At 46.9% G+C, this 19,123-nt stretch overlaps 1 protein-coding gene across 6 annotated transcripts in view; it reads left to right on the top strand.

Moving 5' to 3' along the window:
- CASZ1 (castor zinc finger 1) overlaps window positions 1-19,123 on the top strand; it is a 375,530-nt gene that overhangs the window by 174,228 nt on the left and 182,179 nt on the right. For all 6 annotated transcript variants that reach the window (XM_053281208.1, XM_053281214.1, XM_053281206.1 and 3 more), the window contains one exon: window positions 4,762-4,905. The gene's annotated coding sequence lies outside the window, so the exon portion shown is untranslated. The remainder of the gene's footprint in view (window positions 1-4,761; window positions 4,906-19,123) is intronic.

The following is a 19,123-nucleotide window of genomic DNA, read 5'->3' as shown; positions in this document are numbered from 1 at the left end:
AGCCTCGTGCGCATGGATGGTGCTTTATAAATGATGACGGCATCAGATTCTACCTCTAAAGTTCTGGGGTAGCAATTCTACTTCTGTTTCAGCCACACATTTATTCCAGTGCAAATTTTGCAGGTGAAAATTGGAATTCTCCTGTAGCCACCGGTTCTCATATTTCCTGCCCAAGTAATCCTATGTGAGGCAGGATCCTGGGCTGGATGGGCCTTTGGCCTGATCCAGCAGAGCTTTTCTTATGTTCTTGCTCACTATTACACCTTGCTGAAGCCTGGAATCTATCTATCTATCTAATTAATTCCTGTAGAGGGGATGCGTGGGGATGTGGCAAGCTCCACCCCCGCTGCAGCCGCAACCAATGGCAGGCCCAGAGGGAGTGACACGTGCAAGGGAGGGAGGGAGGAGCGCACACCAGGAGCCAGTTAGGGCGGCTGGCGAGAGGAGGACGGGTGGTGGGCGAAGCCCCGCTGCCCCGAGGAGGAGGACGGCGAGGCGGAGGGAGGCGGTGGCGGGATGGTCTGGCCCTGGCCCCCCAGGGTGAGATGGCAGCGGCATGGGGTAGGCAGCTGGGCCCAACTAGAGGCGCAGATGCTCTGTGCCCGGCTCCACTAGTTCCTCACTAAATGCTGTGTGCCACATAGTGCCATGTTCTGCACCCATTGACATTAATAAGAACAGCCCTGCAGGATCAGGCCCAAGGCCTATCTAGTCCAGCATCCTATTTCACACAGTTGGCCCGAGAAGCCCAGAGGCAGGTGTGAGGGCATGCTCTCTCTCCTGCAACTGGTATTGAGAGGCATCATGCCCTTGAAGGGCACTAGGAACGCGATGCAACTACTCGCCTGCTTGGAGCCTGGATTTCTAGAGACTCTGGGGAGGGAGCCGAATCCTGAAGAACTTGTGTGTAAAAAATTGGAACGAGGCGTCCCCAGGAGGCAAAACCAGGGACGGATTCCAGAAGGCAGGGACTGTCCCTGGTAAATTAGGGAGCCTGTGCAGATTATCTTTCGGGACTCAGTATGGGTCCTGACATGGGGCCTATGGGTAACATGTGGCAGGGACTGGGCTTGTATGCCACAGGAAGGAATCAAGGGTGTGTTGGAGAGGTCAGCATAACCTGTAGGCGCCAGCAAAACAACAATACCAACAAATATTTATATACTGCTTTTCAACAAAAGTATCCAAAGTGATTTACATAGAGAAATAATAATTTAAAAAAATAAGATGGCAAAAAACCTAATAGGCCAGAGTAAGTCATGTGACAGGACACAATGCCATATATGTATTTTTCCAGCTGGGCTCTTTATTTTGTGTGTATGTGTACACAGACAGACACACACACACTACAGGACTAATGAAAGGGCTGCTGTTGTGGTTGGTCTTGTTACCACCAGCCAGCCCTGAGTATGTTTCAGCTCCTGCTCTCTCCCTTCCCAGGGAGAACCTAGAATCTTGGAAGACTCGCCCATGAATTGCTACAGGATTGTACCACTGGGCTGGATTTCCGTTGTATGCCCCTTCGGGAGCAAGTCTTGCCTGAAAATTGGGGTATAAATATAATTGATTGAGAAAATTTAAATCCTCTCTTTGGTCCAAACTGGAGCTCAGGATGGCAGCTGTGGGGTTTCCTGACAGTCCCTGTCTACTCCCTGACCAGACTAATACCTGCTTACCTTCAGCCAGGTGGCCATCTGCATCAGATGCCTTTGGTCCATTGCCCCAGGGCCCAGCTGCTCAGCATTTTTGAATGATTTCCGTGTGGATCATTACATAAAGCATGCCATGTTAATCTGACATGCTGTATAAATATTTTTTAAAACACAGCCAAAAGTAGTTGAACTGAAATATTTGATTAGGAAAAAGAATGCGGTAAATCACCTTTAATGTGGTTTAAATGTTATATCTCTCAATTTCAGTGCTTTACTTGGAAATTATTCTTATTGGAATGATTTGTAAATGTTTTAAAGATACGACAGCCCAATAGTATACACGTTCCTTACATTGTTTAAAATTTAACGGGGAAAAGTGTGGGCACTGCCAACTATTAACAGAAGAGTTTTTATCACACCCAAAGCCCTAGATTAAATTAAATGGAAGCTTCCTAGGGATTGGCACCCGAAAAAGTCAATTACTTTGAAACTGTCCAATTTAACTGGTATTATGTCCATACATCAAATTATTATTGTTATCTACATTTTATATCCTGCTCTTCTTCCAAGGAGCCCAGAGCGGTGTACTACATACTTAAGTTTCTCCTCACAACAACCCTGTGAAGTTGGGACCTCTGAAAAGTATACAGTGTACTGTGCTTGATTGGCCAGCAAACTCGCCTGACCATAGAGAATCTATGGGGCATTGCCAAGAGAAGGATGAGAGACATGAGACCAAACAATGCAGAATTGCTGAAGGCCGCTAATGAAGCATCCTGGTCTTCCATAATACCTCATCAGTGCCACAGGCTGATAGCATCCATGCCACGCCGCATTGAGGCAGTAATTGCTGCAAAAGGGGCCCAAACCAAGTACTGAATACATATGCATGCTTATACTTTTCAGAGGTCTGATATTGTTCTATTCTTCAATCCTTGTCTTCTTGGTTCCATGTAATATTCTAATTTTCTGAGATTGTGGATTTGGGGTTTTCATGAGCTGTACGCCATGATCATCACAATTATAACAAATTAAGGCTTGACTTATCTCGCTTTGCATGTAATGCGTCTGTCTCATATATCAGTTTCACCTTTTAATTTGCATTACTGAAATTAATGGACTTTTGCACGATATTCTAATTTTCCGAGTTTCACCTGTATGATTATGTCATCACTCAGTGCTGTCTTGGAGCTGATCTGAGTGAGCGACATGCTTCCTGCTCTCATATGGGGATGTGGGATTCTGGGGGAGAAAATTTATTTTATTTATTCATTTCTTACATTTCTATACCGCCCCATACAAAAAGGTCCCTGGGTGGTTCACAATCTAAAAACCATTAAAACATTGACACAATTAAAACAAGTTAAAAAGACAAATAAAAACTCTAAAACCCAAAGCTTTAAAACTATAAACTGAAAGCCTGGTTAAACAGGTATATTTTCAGAGCCTTCTTAATAACATTCAGATATGCTCTAGTTACATTAGAAAGCATGTTCCAGAGTCCCGGGACAACTCTGGAAAAGGCCCAGTTTCGAGTTGCCACCAACTGAGCCGGTGGCAACTGCAACCAGACCTCCTCAGATGATCTTAATAGGCGGTGGGGTTGATGAAGAAGGCGGCGCTCTCTTAAATGGTGCTGCAAGCCCCCAAGAGTGATGGGAGTGCTTCTGCTGCTGCTGCCAGGACTTGAGCAATGCAGTAGTGGCAGCACAAAAGCTAAAGTGTGGATGGGGGCCAGTTCGGAAACTTCATTTCTCTCTACTCCCTGGCTCTCCAGAATGTTGCTGAACAGAATTCCAACAGGTACATTTGGGCTCAGTTCTAGGTGGCTATGCTGGGTTTCTTGGAACTACTGTTTGGTCCCTCAGGAATAATAGCCTGATTTCTACATCGAACTTGGAATCAAAGGCTACTAGCCCTATGGCTCTAGGCCACTCCCAGCCTGAGAGGCAAGATGCCTCTCAGCCCCAGTTGCAGGGGAGCAACAGCAGGAGAGAGGGCAAGCCCTCACCTCTTGCCTGTGGGCTTCTCAGAGGCACCTGGTGGGTCACTGTGTGAAACAGGATGCTGGACTAGATAGGCCTTGGGCTTGATCCAGCAGGGCTGTTCTTATGTTAACTCCTTTTCCAGTCATATCAGTCTGTGATTCTATCCGCATGTGTAAATAGCTTGTGTGTCTTTGTGGTTTTCTGTGTGTTTTGATATTGTAAGTCACACTGAGCTTCTCAAGGACTCCAGAGCTTGGCGTCTGCATGTTCCTTTGCATGCAGAAAGTCCCCAGCCCAATCCTTGGCATTTCCACTTTAAAGGATCCACGTGGGGCGTGGTTGGGAAAGACCCTTCTCCAAGACTTAGTGAAGCTGCTGCCAGTCCGGGCAGGCAGCACTACTAGGCTACATGAACCAATGGTGTGACTCTATGGCCTTGATCATACAATTGTTTGATCGTTCTCATAACAGTTTGAATCATAATGTGGGTTACCAACATTGAAGTGATTGTGTGACCCCAAAGTGGGACTCTCAGGCCATAAACCACCTTGGTATGGGTTCACACAATCTCTTCAGTGCTGGTAACCCACTTTAAACCTCGATGCAAACAATAGTGTGAACTAATATAAGGCAGATTCATCATAGAGATGTGGGGGAATTGATGGGTTGGTCGATCATATTTATATAACGCTTGATATGTGCATCTCTAGCCAGTGTACACAATTTAAAACACAAATAGTATGTGTGGGTGTGGGTGTGTGCGCGCGCACACACACACACACACACAATTACTCTCTTTTGAGCTTCCCTGGCCCTTAAGGGTTCCCCTTGAACTCTTTACCAAAGGAGATCCATAAAGCTACCTCTCTGCGAATGTTCCCAAAGCTAGTAAATCGCTTTTCGTTCTGGTTGACTGTTGAAAACAAATAGCTTTCCCCATTTCACCCTTAAATGGATTGTGTGGCTGTGCCATTTCACTTTGGTCTTTGATGTTAGTTGGCTTATTTTGATTTAAATGTTTGACTGTTTTGCATCCTGCTTTTGAAATTAATATGAAAGAGTGGCATATACATATTTTAAAGCAAATAAGATAGTAATATTTGTTTTTCTTGTTCTTGCAGGGCAAAGAGATCTCCCCAAGTATAGGGAACCTACCAGACTTCCACTATCTCTTGAAATACCCTCGGAGGGGTAATCGATCCTGACGCCCCTTCTTCAAGTGTGGCTTGGAATGGACTTCCAGCCCAGAGACCTCTATATACAAGGTACCACTTCTTTTTTGCTGCATTCCTTGCTTCAGTGTGTATTGGTGGCTCTGAGTCTCTCCTGCGGTTTGTGTGCTCCGCTCCTTCCACTAAAGCACCATCCAGGCATGTTCCCCATGTGACCAGCAAAGCTGCTCATGGAGAGTAACCATGTCGCCTAGTGTGAATCAGTCTTGAAGTGTCCACACTGTCTGCAGTCTGTGCCAAAGGGCTGGCCGGTGTGTGCTGTCAGTATCCTGGAATGAGGGAGTTTACATTGCTCCAAATGGTGCCCTAAATCTGTGGCCAGGTTTGCAGGATACTGCGCTCACTGGACTGCCACTGAAAATGACAGCTGTGAGCCTAGCTCTTCTCTCCTTCCCCTCCCTCCCTCCCTATTTACCCAGCTCCTGACTTCACAGTGTTCCACGTTTCACTTCCCTCATGCCTCATCATTGGCTTTTGTTGGCGTGGAGAAATGTATATATTTGTTTGTTTAATTTAAAAATATTTAGACTCCACTCCTCCAGTACGCTACTGCTCGGGGCAGCTCACAACATTAATAAAAAGATACAATGAATATGACAATTGTGAATATTTATATTCCGCTTTTCAACAAAAGTTCCCAAAGCAGCTTACGTATTTATTTATACAGATATAAATAAATAAAGATTGCTTCCTGTCCCCAAAGGGACAGCTACTGGAAGGTTGCCGTGCTGGGGATGGGGAGGGCCAGTTGCTCTCCCCCCTGCTCAATAAAGAGAATCACCACTTTTAAAAGGTGCCTCTTTGCTCAGTTAACAGGTGGTAATGTAGAATAAGACTAAGAAAATTAACCAAATTTAAGTTGAACCCATAAAAACCAGGCTAAAATTACATTTTTAAAAAAGTTCCAAATTAAAAGTTATTTTAAAAGCTAAAAATGGAGAACTATAAAAACTAAAGAATCTACCAGATATAAACAGAGATGGAACATTTGGTTATATCTGGTAGGTTCTTCAGTTTTTCGTCTTTATATTTCTCAATTTTTAGCTTTTTAAATAACTTTTAATTTGAAACTTAATTCTGATTGTGGCTGGACTTATAACTTGTTTACTTAATTTGGTTAATTTTATTAATTTTATTTTACATTGTATCTATTTTATTGTTGTGAGCTGCCCTGAGCAGTAGTGTACTGGAGGGACGGGGTATAAATATTTTAAATAAATAAAATAATAAATAAATGATAGCATTCTAAAATATGTATGAAATCTTGACCAGGTAAACATTTTGAATGAGGTGCCTTAGAGCCCGTGATACAAGGTGGTACAGTCCTCTGAGAATTCAGTTTTCATGTGTACAGGGGGACAGGTTCTGGTGAAGACGCAGCAAACTGACCACTAGCTATTACACCAGAGGTGGCCCACCTTGGCTCTAGAGCTGTGGTTGAACTACAACTCCCATCACCCACAACTATGGCTGGGGATGATGGGAGTTGTAGTTCAACCACAGCTGGAGAGCCAAGGCGTCTAACCCATGGGTTAGACTCATGGACTTGGAACACGGAGACGCGACTGGGTTGGGACAGCGAATCCTCTTCTCCTTCCTTTTGCTATGTAAGCCCCCCTCCCCCATTTTCTCTCTCTCTCTTTACTGAAAAGCTGTCTATAACTCTTCCAGACAGAGCTTCCTGAGTGATCTTGGGCCAATCTCTCTCTCTCTCCCAGCCCAGTGTACCTCACAAGGGGAGTCTTGGGCTTGGCCTTTTGACATCCTACACTTTGCCACACACAGACTAATCTTGTACGTGTATTTGTACTTGAATAGCTACGGATATTCATTTGCTGAATTGCAAACTTGGTTCTTGCATGTGGCAATCCATGTGCCTCCCTGAGAGTTGCCTCGCCTAGGGTGCACACCCTTTGACCTCAGGAAGGAGAGTGGCTGCCCGCTTTGCCGGACGTTGGTCACATCCTGGACAATGGGAAACGGGGCCAATAAACGGTGCCGCTTGGAGACCTGCATGTCTCCGTGGATCTAAGAGGATTATCTTCCTTGGAGGCCTTCAGGAGAGCCTTAAAGAACCATCTTTTTAGCCCGGCTTTTAATGATATCTAGTTTTAATTCTAATTTTAATCTGGTTTAAATGCTTCATGATTTTAATTGTTTTATTACGTGTTTTTTATTTTAATGTAAACCGCCCTGAGCCACTTTAGGAAGGGCAGTATGTAAACTGAATGAATGAATGAATGAATGATCTTCACCTTAGAGGAATGGGTTGGGGGAAAACATGTCCCAGCCCATCACATGATTAATTGACCATTGCTTTGCCCTGAAGCAGTTCCATCATCATGGGATGAGTGCTGCAGAGTCAGAGAGTAAATGGCCGCCCTTAAGAGGAAGTGGCCACTCTGGGGTCCGCATATTCAGTGCTTATAGCAACTGAGAGGGTAGTGGCCACAGAGTGAGTGTATGGCTGAGGCAAGATGGTGTGCTTCACTCCTGTGCTGCTAGGGTTGTCGTGAGGATAAATATTCCCCTGTACACCACTCTGGGCTCCTTGGAGGAAGAGTGGGATATAAATGGCGTAACTGAATGTAGTCACTGAGTGTGTGAGCTGGGAAGCCTTTGATTCAGATCTCATCTTGGGCCCAGTCTGCATGGGTGGCAGGCTGAAGTGGTGGCAACCTGAGGTGGTAGAGAGGACTATACTACTTCAGGCTGCAGGCATCCGTTTTTGGATGACTGCCATACCAACCCCTCAGCAAGGAGAAATCCAGCACACCAGGGAGAAATGTTCTGGCCCAACTTACTGTGCTACCTTTCAGCTTTCAAAAAGCTTGGCTGGTGTGGGGTTTTGTGGTTTTGCACTGGGGAGCATTCAAAAATGGCATCTCCCATCTGAAGTGGTACAGTCCATTTTAGCCACTCCAAGCCTCAACCACCTCATTCAGTTGCCTGATCTGCTGAAATGGCAAGTTTTGATGGGCTGTGAGCACTTCAAGATGGGCAATATACAAAGCAAAGTGATGTTAACATGAAGGGCTGTTTGGCTTTGCCCACTTGCCTGTTTGGTCTGTAGGACTGTTTTGAGCCACATTCTCGTGGCGGAGGCCACTGTGGGCTTGTTCAGAAAGGGACCACACTGTTGGCCAGCAGACACTCGCCCACAGAGATACTCAGGCTAAGCTCCCTCCCCTTTTTTGGCACGGCTGCAAGGAAGGAGGGTGAGGAAGATGCACGAGGCTGCTCTGGGCCACTAGCCGGGGTGTCGCCTCCATCTGCTTAGGCCTTGGCGTCTGACTGATCCATATTGTCAACATATTGCCTGCCATATGGATCGGCTCAGCTCTCCAGGAACGCTTTTGAGACCTGACCTCTAGTGTGACAAGTTCGGAGCATGAAGGACGGGGCTGACAACAGCCGTTGGGTCTTGGCGTGTGAAACAGCATCCCAGCCACTTCCTTGCTCTTTCCTGCATGCAAGAGCACAGTCTGTGCAGGCTGCCTCCCTCTCCCTCCCTCCCCCCCCCCAAGTCCCCCCTCCCCTGTTTTTCCGCATCCCTGGTCTGTATTGGATCAGTGACCTTCACTCATAACCAGACTGGACAGTTCTAAACGGCCTCCCCCAGGCCTTCGATCAGATGTTTGGTTGACGGCTGCGAAAGCGAAGCGGAGGGAGGGAAGGATGTCAAGGAAAGAGAGAGAAGCCGCATCTATTCATTAAGGCCCGGCGCTATTCAGCTCTGTACTTTGTTATGGCCTGATCTTGAGAGAGTTGAAGCTTTTGCTGCTCCCTGGAAGTGGCGGGGCGGCTCCTGAGGGATAGTCCAGTCCCAGTAGCCCCCTGTAACTATGCCTAAGTATCTGTGCGACTGCAATCATTGCATCAGTCCCCCTTGTTCACACCTACCTCCTTTCCCCTCCCCTTCCCCTGCTCTCTCCTTTGTGGTGTTTTCTAAATTATAAGTCCCTTAGGGCCTGTCGCCTTGTGTTTTTTTGGTTAGGAAAAAAATATGGTGCATTAAGATGGGGAATTAATATAGTTCAGTGAGGGACAAACCATTGCCAGGGTCTTTAGGACACTGGTATGGACAAGGTTCCCCTTGACCTAACCTTGAATATCTCTGAACATGTACAGTGTGTTTTTCCTCTTTCTAAAGAGTACTGATAGCCAGCCCCCTAATACCTGGGGCTAGTATGCAGGGCCTAGCAAGGTTCCTCTGAGGTTCTAAAATGTTCAGATTCGAGTCTACGAGGACTAAAAAACTGTTTTTGGAAAGCAAACCGAAGCCTCGGTTTTTCCGGATTCTGCGGCTGCCCTAGATTGGGTGCCACACAACGTGTGTGCCAATTCTGCACAGCTGTGTTCCGGGAACCTTATCTCTAGATGCTGTCCTTCCCACATATATTAATACCTGCTATTTGACTGTTTATTGAATAGTTGCTTGAGTTATTGCAAAATAAAAGGCAAGGTTGAGCCTTCGGTTCCAGTGATGCAAGAGACCTGATTTCATCCTAATCACAAGTAGTGGCTGAAAGCAGAACTGCTCAAAGCCAAGCAAACTTGATGATTGCTGAGCCTTTGGGGGATAGAAGTCTCAAAAGGAAATGAATGGGAGAGTCAAAAGGAAGGGAATGTGGATTTTGTGAGGCGTTCTGCTTTGGTAAAACTCCTGGCTTACTGTAACTCAGGATTCTTGCCTGTAAAATAGGAGTGTCCACTGGTTGGCTTTGACCAGGTCTTTCTTGGTCTTTGCTGGTCAGAGGTTTTTTGGTGCTAGAATTCTGGTTCTGTGGTACCTCCTGTGCAGATCCATCCTTGGGGGTATGTAGGGCATCCCAGAAGAGGTAATTGGCTGCCTCCTTGCACCACCATTTTTGCCTGGCATCAACTGATAGACTGCAGGGTTCTAGTGGAAAATAAAGTGGATCCCACAGGCTGCCCACCTATCAGCCTGATAGTCTGTTCTTACCAGCAAAGGAACAGAAGCCTTAACTAGAGATGTGAAGGCCTGCGAAAAACCTGGGGGGCAGGGGGACAGCTTTCCCCACCTTTTTCTGGGGGAAAACTGTTTTTTCCTGTGGGGGAAAAGGGAGAGGACCTGGTTTTCCCCAGGTCTTTTCCAGGAGCTTTCCCAGACAGCAGGGTTTACTGCGAGGCTTTACCGTGACAGGACAAATTACCGTAATTTGTCCAAAAAACCTGACACATAGACTGGACTTTTTTTTTACCCCGGACATAAATTGGGCTAGGTTTTAACAGACAATGAAAATCTGTGAAGTGCTCCCCAATATCTCACATATTTCTCATCATCCATCATCATCATCATCATCATCATCATCATCATCATCAGGAAATGGCATTCACTCCATAAATGCCTGCCTACAGGCAGTAATGGGCTGGATGAGGGATAACAAATTGAAGCTGAATCCAAGCAAGACGGAGGTGCTCATTGTGGGGGATCGGAATTTAAGGGATGAGTTAGATCTTCCTGTGCTGGATGGGGTTACACTCCCCCAGAAGGAACAGGTACGCAGCTTGGGAGTGCTCTTGGATCCAGGCCTCACCATAGTATCTCAGGTGGAGGCTATGGCCAGGAGCGTTTTCTATCAGCTTCGGCTGATTCGACAGCTGCGTCCATTACTTGAAGAAAACGATCTCAAAACAGTGGTGCATCAGCTGGTAACCTCCAGGCTCGACTACTGCAATATGCTCTACGTGGGGCTGCCTTTGTATGTAGTTCGGAAACTTCAATTAGTTCAAAATGCGGCAGCCAGATTGGTCTCTGCGGTAACCCAGAGATACCATATTATGCCTGTCTTAAAACAGGTGCACTGGCTGCCGTTATGTTTCCAGGCGAAATACAAAGTGCTGGTTATTACCTTTAAAGCTCTGAATGGCTTGGGTCTGGGTTACCTTAGAGAGCGCCTTCTTCGTATGATCCCCATCACTCACTGAGGTCATCTGGAGAGGTCCATCTCCAGTTACCACCGGTACATCTGGTGGCGACTCGGAACCGGGCCTTTTCTGTAGCTGCTCCTGGTCTATGGAATGCACTCCTGGCAGATATCCACAGTTTAGGCTCACTGTCGGCCTTTAAGAGAGCCCTAAAAACCTATTTGTTTGGCTTGGCCTTCCAAGGCTTGTAAAGTGTTGTTGTTTTTTATTTTATATTTATATATATTAAATTAAAATATTTTAATTTAATTTAACTTAAATTGTTTTAATCGTTTTTGAATTGTGTTTAGCATTGTGTTTGAATTGTGGGTTTTATGTCTTTTAAAAAAGTTGTTGTACACCTCCCAGAGCCTCTGGATGGGGCGGTTTATAAATGTAATAAATAAATAAATAAATAAATAATATTCCTATCCCAAAGAGAGAAGGACCCTGTGTTCCTTTTGTCATTCAGAGACCAGCAGTTTTTGCACCTATATTCAAGTGAGGCTTAAGCATGCAAAAATGTACCAAATGCTTTGGCCAATTAGGCCTAAATATATTCAAACCACCTCATTTCTGGGCCCCTGAGAGGGAAATGTGCAAGGCACATTTTTTCAGACAGAAGGGCCCTATTAAAAGTGCAATTCTGAGAAATCTGTTGATGAAAGCAAAAAAGTTTACCTTTGATGTGTGTGCTTATATATGTTTTTATGTATCCCCTTTATAACAGCATGAGTTAATTTAAGGCGAGGGGGTGTTTGTTAGGGATGGCTCCGTCCCAAGCCCTTTGCTTTAGCAGATTAGTGCATGGCTGGCTTTAGAAAGGGGGTCCACACACCCCAGGCCTGTGGCTGGCTTTCCTAAACTCATGTAGGTAATTAAAAAGAAAAAGAAAAATGCTGGGTGGTAAAACCTTTCTTCAAAACAAAAACAACAAAAAAAGTTGAAACTGCCAAAAAAAGGTAAATATGTTCTGGGCTATAATGAAAACGAGGATAAGCCAGCCCAGCTGTGTTAAAGCAAGTGACGTGCCGGTCTCAGGGAAGGACTTCTTTTACGGCTTCAAACTGTAGAGTCTCTCTCATCTACACAATTTATTTAAAATCTTTGTACCCGCCTTTGTAGATAAACCAAGACGGATTACAAAATCAGATGTTTGTTCTTGTTTGTTTCATTCCATTACTCCCATCTGTCTGTCCTTCCTCTTACAAATACGCATACTCTGACCTCTCTGGAAATGTGGGGGACTCTCGCTGTCTGGCCTTAGGAAGCCCCTGGATTGCTCCTTCTGCTGGAGGCAGAGAAAGCATCCCATTGCTGGCTAGTCCCATGCTGGAAGGGGATGGGCAGAATGTGACGGTGGTGGACTGCCTCTTCAGATCAATCAGTGTGTACTCCTCCAGAAATGTTAATGGGGAAAAGCAATTAAAGTGCCCCCCTTTTCCCTCCCCCTTTCCTAAGTAATCTGTGTTAAGAGCTGGTAATGAAGGTTTCATGTCATTGTAACTCGGCATTTCAGCTTCACCGCTTTGAATCAAGCACAATCCGAAACGGGGAGCACATTTGCCCCGGGGGGGGGGCTGGTCCTCAGAAGCAGCCTCACCTGCACCTGCATGCCTTTTGCTGCAAGCCAGAGGCGGTGATGCCCCCAGCTGGGGCTATTTGAAGGAGCCTTCTGCCTCCTCCCCTGTGGGCAACCTGGGGGCAGCGTGGTCCCCGCCGGCGTGGCTACACTGCATGTGTGACTGCAGAGCATGGTTTCTGGCTGTTGCCTTCCAGCACTGCACAGCCCCTTGTGGCTAAACGTTTAAAGTCTGCAAGAGCAGCTGTTTGCAAAAGGTGCAAACATCCAACGCTGCCCTCTGTGCCTGGAACTCCCTTCAACGTGCCTCTGTGGTGCCTTCTCTCTTTCTTCCATCCTCAAAGCCCACCACTGCCGTGAAGCCTTTGGCAGGTATATAGAACAACTGACGGTGCATGTTCTCTCCGTTCACCTTTGCCTCCATCTTTTCACCCTATGTCTAATGTTAGATTGTGAGCTCCTCAGGGCAGGGACCAGGTACTCTGCAAACAAGCATTATCTAAACCAGGGAAGGACTGCAGAGTCTTTTTCTGGCCAGAGCTGCCCTTTTGAGCAGACTTAGAATATACAGCAAGCAAGTGGTTCCAATGTTGTTCTGGCCCTCATGCTTGCCTGCTGCCCCATAGAGGTTCTGAAGATACCTGTGATCCATTAGGAGGGACTTGTGCAGTGGGTAACATATGAGTGGCTGTAACACAGTACTGCCTGGAAGCTTGAATAGAAATCTCGATCCTTAATCCTTGATTTGGAGGGAGATGCTTCCTCAGTAGTGATGGAAAGGCACTCTGCACATGTCCAGGGGCTATGAAACTAGGTCCCAAGGCCGTAACTTGCAGGTTCGGGGGTAAGCCTTGACTTGGTATGCTGAATCGTGCAACATGAATTTAGGAATAAATATGTGTTGCTTTCCCAAAGAAGACAAATCTAGGACAAACCTCTCTGAAGCAATTCTGGAGGGTGAATTTCTTAAGGGAAACTGAAGTGTGTGCAATTCGTGCATATTCAGACAGGAGCCTGGTGCCGACCTGTAAAAAACCCAAGCCCGCACCACCTCCTCATTCCTATTCATGCACGTGCCTTTGCTGTTGCCCCAAAGTGTGCCGTGAGACCCGGCATTTCTTGAGTGAACCGCAGGAGTGGGGGAAGCCCTCCGCCCCGTCCTGAAGGCAGCCATAAGAAAGGCAGCCCTGTCCCTTTAAGCAGCCACACGCCAGGCCTCATGCCGCCCTGTTTTATCTGAGGTCCCACCGCATGTTATTCCAGGGCCGATCCGCTTTAGCTAATTAATAATCTGACAGGAGACACCCGAGGGATTAGCCGCTGAGACGAGTTAGGCCAAACCCCCAGCAAATGAGTCCTGCGCTCCCTAGAGGCTCTGGGGGTGACATTGGGGAAGGGGGGGGGGTGGGAGGGTCGCAGCAGGGGTGGGGGAACTCTGAAGGGGATTTACAGCACCTGGGAGGGGGAGAGAGTGGCAGCTTGCAAGAAGTAAACTAATAGGTCAGAGGGGCTTGGGGAGAGGAGGAGGAGGAGGCCAGAGCTGGGTGGCGGAGTGCATGCCAAATCTCTGGCAGCATCTCCCAGGAGGGCTGAGAAAGACTCCTGCCAGAAAACCCCAGAGAGCCGCTGCCAGTCAGTGCAGGCAGTCCTGAGCTAGATGGACCAAGGCAGCTTCCGGTGTTCCTCATTATACTGGGTGTGGGGCTGTAGCTCAGTGGAAAAGCATCTGCTTTGCATGCAGAAGATCCCAAGTTCCATCTCTGGCAGCAGCATCTCCAGGTAGGGCTGGGAGAGACCTGCCTGAAACCTGGGAGAGGCACTGCCAGTCGGTGCAGACAATACGAAGCTAAAGGGACCAAAGGCCTGAAGGCAGCTTCGTGCTCAAGGCAGCTAGGCCAAGTCTTTTTGCGTTAAAAAATATGCCTTTTTAACTCATGCCTGTGGCTGGCCTGTTTGTTTCCTGCCCCGCCATCACAAAGCTGTGGGTGACATATATGGAGTTTTTGTTTCAAACATGGTTTGTTTTATCCACACATCGAGTCCTTCCCAAGGACCTGGGATGGCTGAATTTTATTATCAGTATTGTTGCTGTTATTATTATAGATATCATCGCAGAATATAGGCTGTTCCCAGTAAAGCTGCTTTTTGTAATTGGCTGATGGTGATTTCTGTGGCCCCTAAGGTGTTGAGGTGCTCTTCAAGGTCTTTTGGAACTGCACCCAGGGCGCCAATGACCACTGGGATTATTTGGGCCTTTTTCTGCCACAGCCTTTCAATTTCAGTTTGTAGATCTTTGTATTTTGTTATTTTGTTGTAGTAGTAGTTGTTGTTATATTTATACACAGTCTACCCGATGTTATTGACTGAATTTGGTACTTTAATTATTGGGCCCTTTCCAAGGGTCTGATAACCAAAGAAAAATTAAAAATAGCATCGTAGTATTTGTGCTGTCCTGAGTAGTGTGGCCTTCTGTAGCTGCTGTGTTGTAATCTTATCAATGCCCAGTGTGTCAAGATGATGATGATGATGATGATTAGTTTCCAACAAAAGTTTGCAAGGCAAACCTAGATAAATAAATAATAAATAAGATGATTCCCTTTCCCAAAAGGCTCACAATCTAAAAAGAACCACAAGGTAAACACCAGCAACAGCCACTGGAGGGATGCTGTGCTGGGAATGGATAGGACCAGTTGTTCCTCACTGCTAAGTATAAGAGAATAACCACTTTGAAAGGTGCTTCTTTGCTCATTTAGCAGGACACATTTTTAACGCTAAGCATAGCTACATTGCCCAGTGCCTTCCAAGCCAAGCATCCTAGGTTGTCCTGTCCCTAAATCAGGTTCTGTGCACTTATGTGCCCGCACATGCACATGCCGTCTGAAGTGGTACAGGCTGTTCTAGGACTTCTACATCTGTAGGCCGGCCAAGACACAGCTTCAGTCTCCGGAGGCCCCTTTTCCTGAAAGAGGAGTGGTTGGCCCTGCCGCTGCCTCCTCGTGCACGTATGTGCATGTGCAGGAGTGGCTTGGCCTGCCTCCTGCAATCTCTCCAGTTGCCCGCACAGCCTCCTGACCAACATCATTAGCACTGGGTATTTATATTTCATTAACGACATTAAGCCAAAACTGTATTAAGAGTCGGCGTGGGTGATAAATAGTGCATTAATAAAGAGGGAAGCCGGCTGCAGTGCAAGCGAGGGCTTTCTCCGGAACCGTTGAGGCAGCCGTTTTAAAACTCCTCTGCGCACCCAGGGAGAGTGTAAAGGGCAGGTGGCGGGTGGAGAGAGGCATGGCCCCCGGGCACTACTCTGCCCCAGAGGTTGTCTTCTTTGCAAATGGGGCAGGAGGGGGGATGTTGGGAGGAGGCAGGAAGGACCAGCCAGTGAAGGTATGAAGCCGCCTTATGTGGCATCGGACCCTTTGTCTGTCTAGCTCAGTGTGGTCTGCACAGACTGGCAGCTGCTCTCCAAGGTTTCATGCCAGAATCTTTCCCCAGTCCTTCCTGGAGATGTTGGGGGCTTGGACTTGAGCCCTTTTGCCTGCAAAGCTGGTGCTCTAGAATAAAGCGGGAGCCTCTCCCCACATGCAGGAATACAGGGGGCTCAGGTTCCTGTGGGGACTGGGTTTGTGAGAGAGGGCAAAGGAGACCCCATCGGTGGCAGGCAGCCCCATGCAAAAGTAGCACCAGCCCATTCTGGGGGGGCAAGAGCTTGTATACACACACACACACACACACACACACACACACACACACACACACACCCATGGAATGGTAGGTCACAGACAGTATTCAATGGCTTCAAAAGGAAGCTGAACACATTCATGGGAGATGAGAAGTAGGGTTAGATCTGGGTGGCTAAATGGAACCTCCATGTTCAGAGGCAGTATGCCACTGGGCAACAACAAGAGAGGGCTAGGGGCCTCTTAAAGGTATCTGGTTGCCCCCTGTGGGGAAGAGATGCGGGACAAGATGGGCCTCTGGTCTGGCCCAAAGAGGTTGTTCTTATCTATCAGCAGCTAGGACCGAAGAATGGGGAGCCTTCATAGAAGATAGCTCTATCCATGCCTGTTAGTCACGATGGCTACAGAAAGCCATGGAAATCCCAGTTGCCGGGGAAGTCTGTGGCTTTCAGGTTCTGCTTGCAGTTGCCTTTTGGAGGGAACTTTCTGGCCACCACGGGAAACTGGGCTAGATGGACCTCTGGTCTGATCCCACAGCCAGGCTCTTCTTCACATGAACCAAATGGGCCCAGTTTGGGAGAAGGCAAGCGCCCATGCAGAGGGGTCCTTGAGACCAGGGCCACCTCAGTCCGCGACCTGCCCACCTCGTCCATGTCCCCACTCCTCCTGCTGGCTGCTGCTACTCTGGTTCCAGGTGCCATGTTTCCGTGGAACGTTATAAGTGCTTGAATTTGGTAGAGCAGATGTGGAAATATGATGCTATTCCATTGGTGAAGGCGCAATGCCTTTAGAGGCAAGATGCCTCTCAATCCCAGGGGAGAGGGCATGCCTTCCCCTCTTGCCTGTGGGCTTCCCAAAGGCATCTGGTGGGCCACTGTGGGATAAGAGAGGCCTTGGGCCTGATCCAGCAGAGCTGTATTTATGGTGGCCTTAACCGATTTCAAGAGTTGAGGACCTTCTGAGGATTTGTACCTTCTGCTGTCTCAGCTGAAGTGCCTTTGAGCCTCTGCAGACTATCTTTCTTACAAGGAATAACGGTCATTTATTTATTTTAGCAAGAAGAGCAAAAGATATTGAGCTTCTGAAGATGAACAGAGCTTTCCTTTTCTGCAGTGCCATCTTTTGCTCTCTCTTTAAAAAATGCATCTTTTAGAAAGGAGGACAATGTCAGAAATAATGACCATGTATGCATATTCTCTTCCTGAAGCAGCAAAACATCTTATAATATTTTATGTTATAAAACTAACATAACCATAAAGACTAACAATTTTGTGGCAGCATAAGCTTTCATGGACTATAGCCCACTTCAATCCACGAAAGCTACAATCAGTGGGTTAGTCTTCATGATATCACAGGACACTTTCTCCCCCCCCCCTTTTCTTTTTTTGTTATATTTGGTGCAACAGAGTAATGCTGCTACACTTAAAGGGGTTGCTCAGACCTTCCCCCCTGGCTTTTACATTCTCTGGTTTCCTGAGAATTGGAAACGATGGGAGGGTAAAATCCTGGCCAGTCTGGTAGGACTCTGATTTGAGGGATTGCCACAAAGAGCTCTCCCCACACTAGGCAACCTGCCTCTCCTCTGGCTCTGAGTTTTTTCACGGCACTTGCGCCCGGACAGGCCAGCACACAAAAGATGACTCCTCTTTTGAAAGGAATTTTAATCAAACTCGACTGAGGAGTGCTGAAAAACATGAGGAAGTAATTAGAAATCCAAATTTATGGCCTACTAAAATATTTCCCTGTCCCTTTCTCTTTGCGTAAAGTGTCTGTGTTTACCCTCAGTCCCACTCTCCCTGCCCCTTTTCTCCTCTTCCGCCTCCACCATCTCTCCCACAGGTCTGCCTCCCATTATAAGCCTCAGTTGTTCCTTAACAGCCTTTCTCCTTAAGCTGGTCATCAGGTTTGGGGCCTCTGCTCTTTTCCTGAGAGGCAGGCTTGCTCTGAGGGAAGCCAGAGCAGGTGTCAAAAACCTCTGTTTTAGAAGCGCCTTATCTTTCTAGAGTTAAATGTAGACACTGAAGGCCTGAAATTCTTCAAATCTACCATACTTTGGTTGGGGGGCGGGGAGCAAGCAGGCCTGTCAGATATTTTCCTCCTGAGAGCAAAGGGTTTGGAGAAGCATCTGGAATCTATGACTGTGGCTTGAACCATGCGTATCTGAGAGAGCTGCATCCATGCTCGTGTGCCCCCACTCCTTACGACAGCCTGAAAAGCTTGTTCCAGCTTGCAAGTGTCTTGCCTGTTTTCCCAGTCTTGAGGACTAGAAACCTTAAAAAAAAAAGTGAACGCCAAGATTCCTGAAAGACTGTATTCTGTACCCAGGACAAAATTTCACACATGAGGAACATCATAGACCTGAGTATGAGGGACTCCATAAACACATGATGATGAAATCTGACTTCCTGTAAAACACACAAGCACCTGTTTTGTGTGGGCCGACTTTAAGACTTGGTTGCAATTGCGGGCATCCCAAACTTAGTGGGGTTGTGCATTGTCGTTTTGTTTATGGCAATTTGTGGCATGTCTGGAATCCAGCATTCTGGAAAGTGAAACTTCTACAGCTTGTTGATTTCAGGCTGTGTGTTTGTTTTTAAAGTGTAGAGGCTACGAAAATCCAGTGTTTCTCTTTGATTATTTCCTCCCATCCCCCATAACTACATTGTGTGTGTGTGTTTTCCTTTCTTTCTGGAGTTAATTAAAGACTTGGAACAGTTTACACCTATAGGGTTTTCCCTTTTATTGGATTCCTCTGCCATTAATTTCAGCATGGAGTTTCGGTGGAACTGGGAAGGATCCGGAGCCAACTTCTCAGCTCCCCTTCACAGGATTCTGATCATTGGCCCTGCTATGTTTTTGACCACCACCAATTCCCTAATTCCCCTTTTGGTTTTGGAATGCCCACACAGAACTCTCTGCCTTTCCACTGCTGAAGGAGGTGTGGTTTGGTTTTTCTTTTATTCTTTAACATCCTCACACGTCACCTAATGGCACAGCGGGGAAATGACTTGACTAGCAAGCCAGAGGTTGCCGGTTCAAATCCCCACTGGAAACACCT

The sequence above is a fragment of the Hemicordylus capensis genome, chromosome 16, assembly GCF_027244095.1.
Source record: "Hemicordylus capensis ecotype Gifberg chromosome 16, rHemCap1.1.pri, whole genome shotgun sequence".
Taxonomy (NCBI): Eukaryota; Metazoa; Chordata; class Lepidosauria; order Squamata; family Cordylidae; genus Hemicordylus; species Hemicordylus capensis.
The sequence above is the reverse complement of the archived record's forward strand: the minus strand, read 5'-3'. Positions and strand labels throughout refer to the sequence as shown.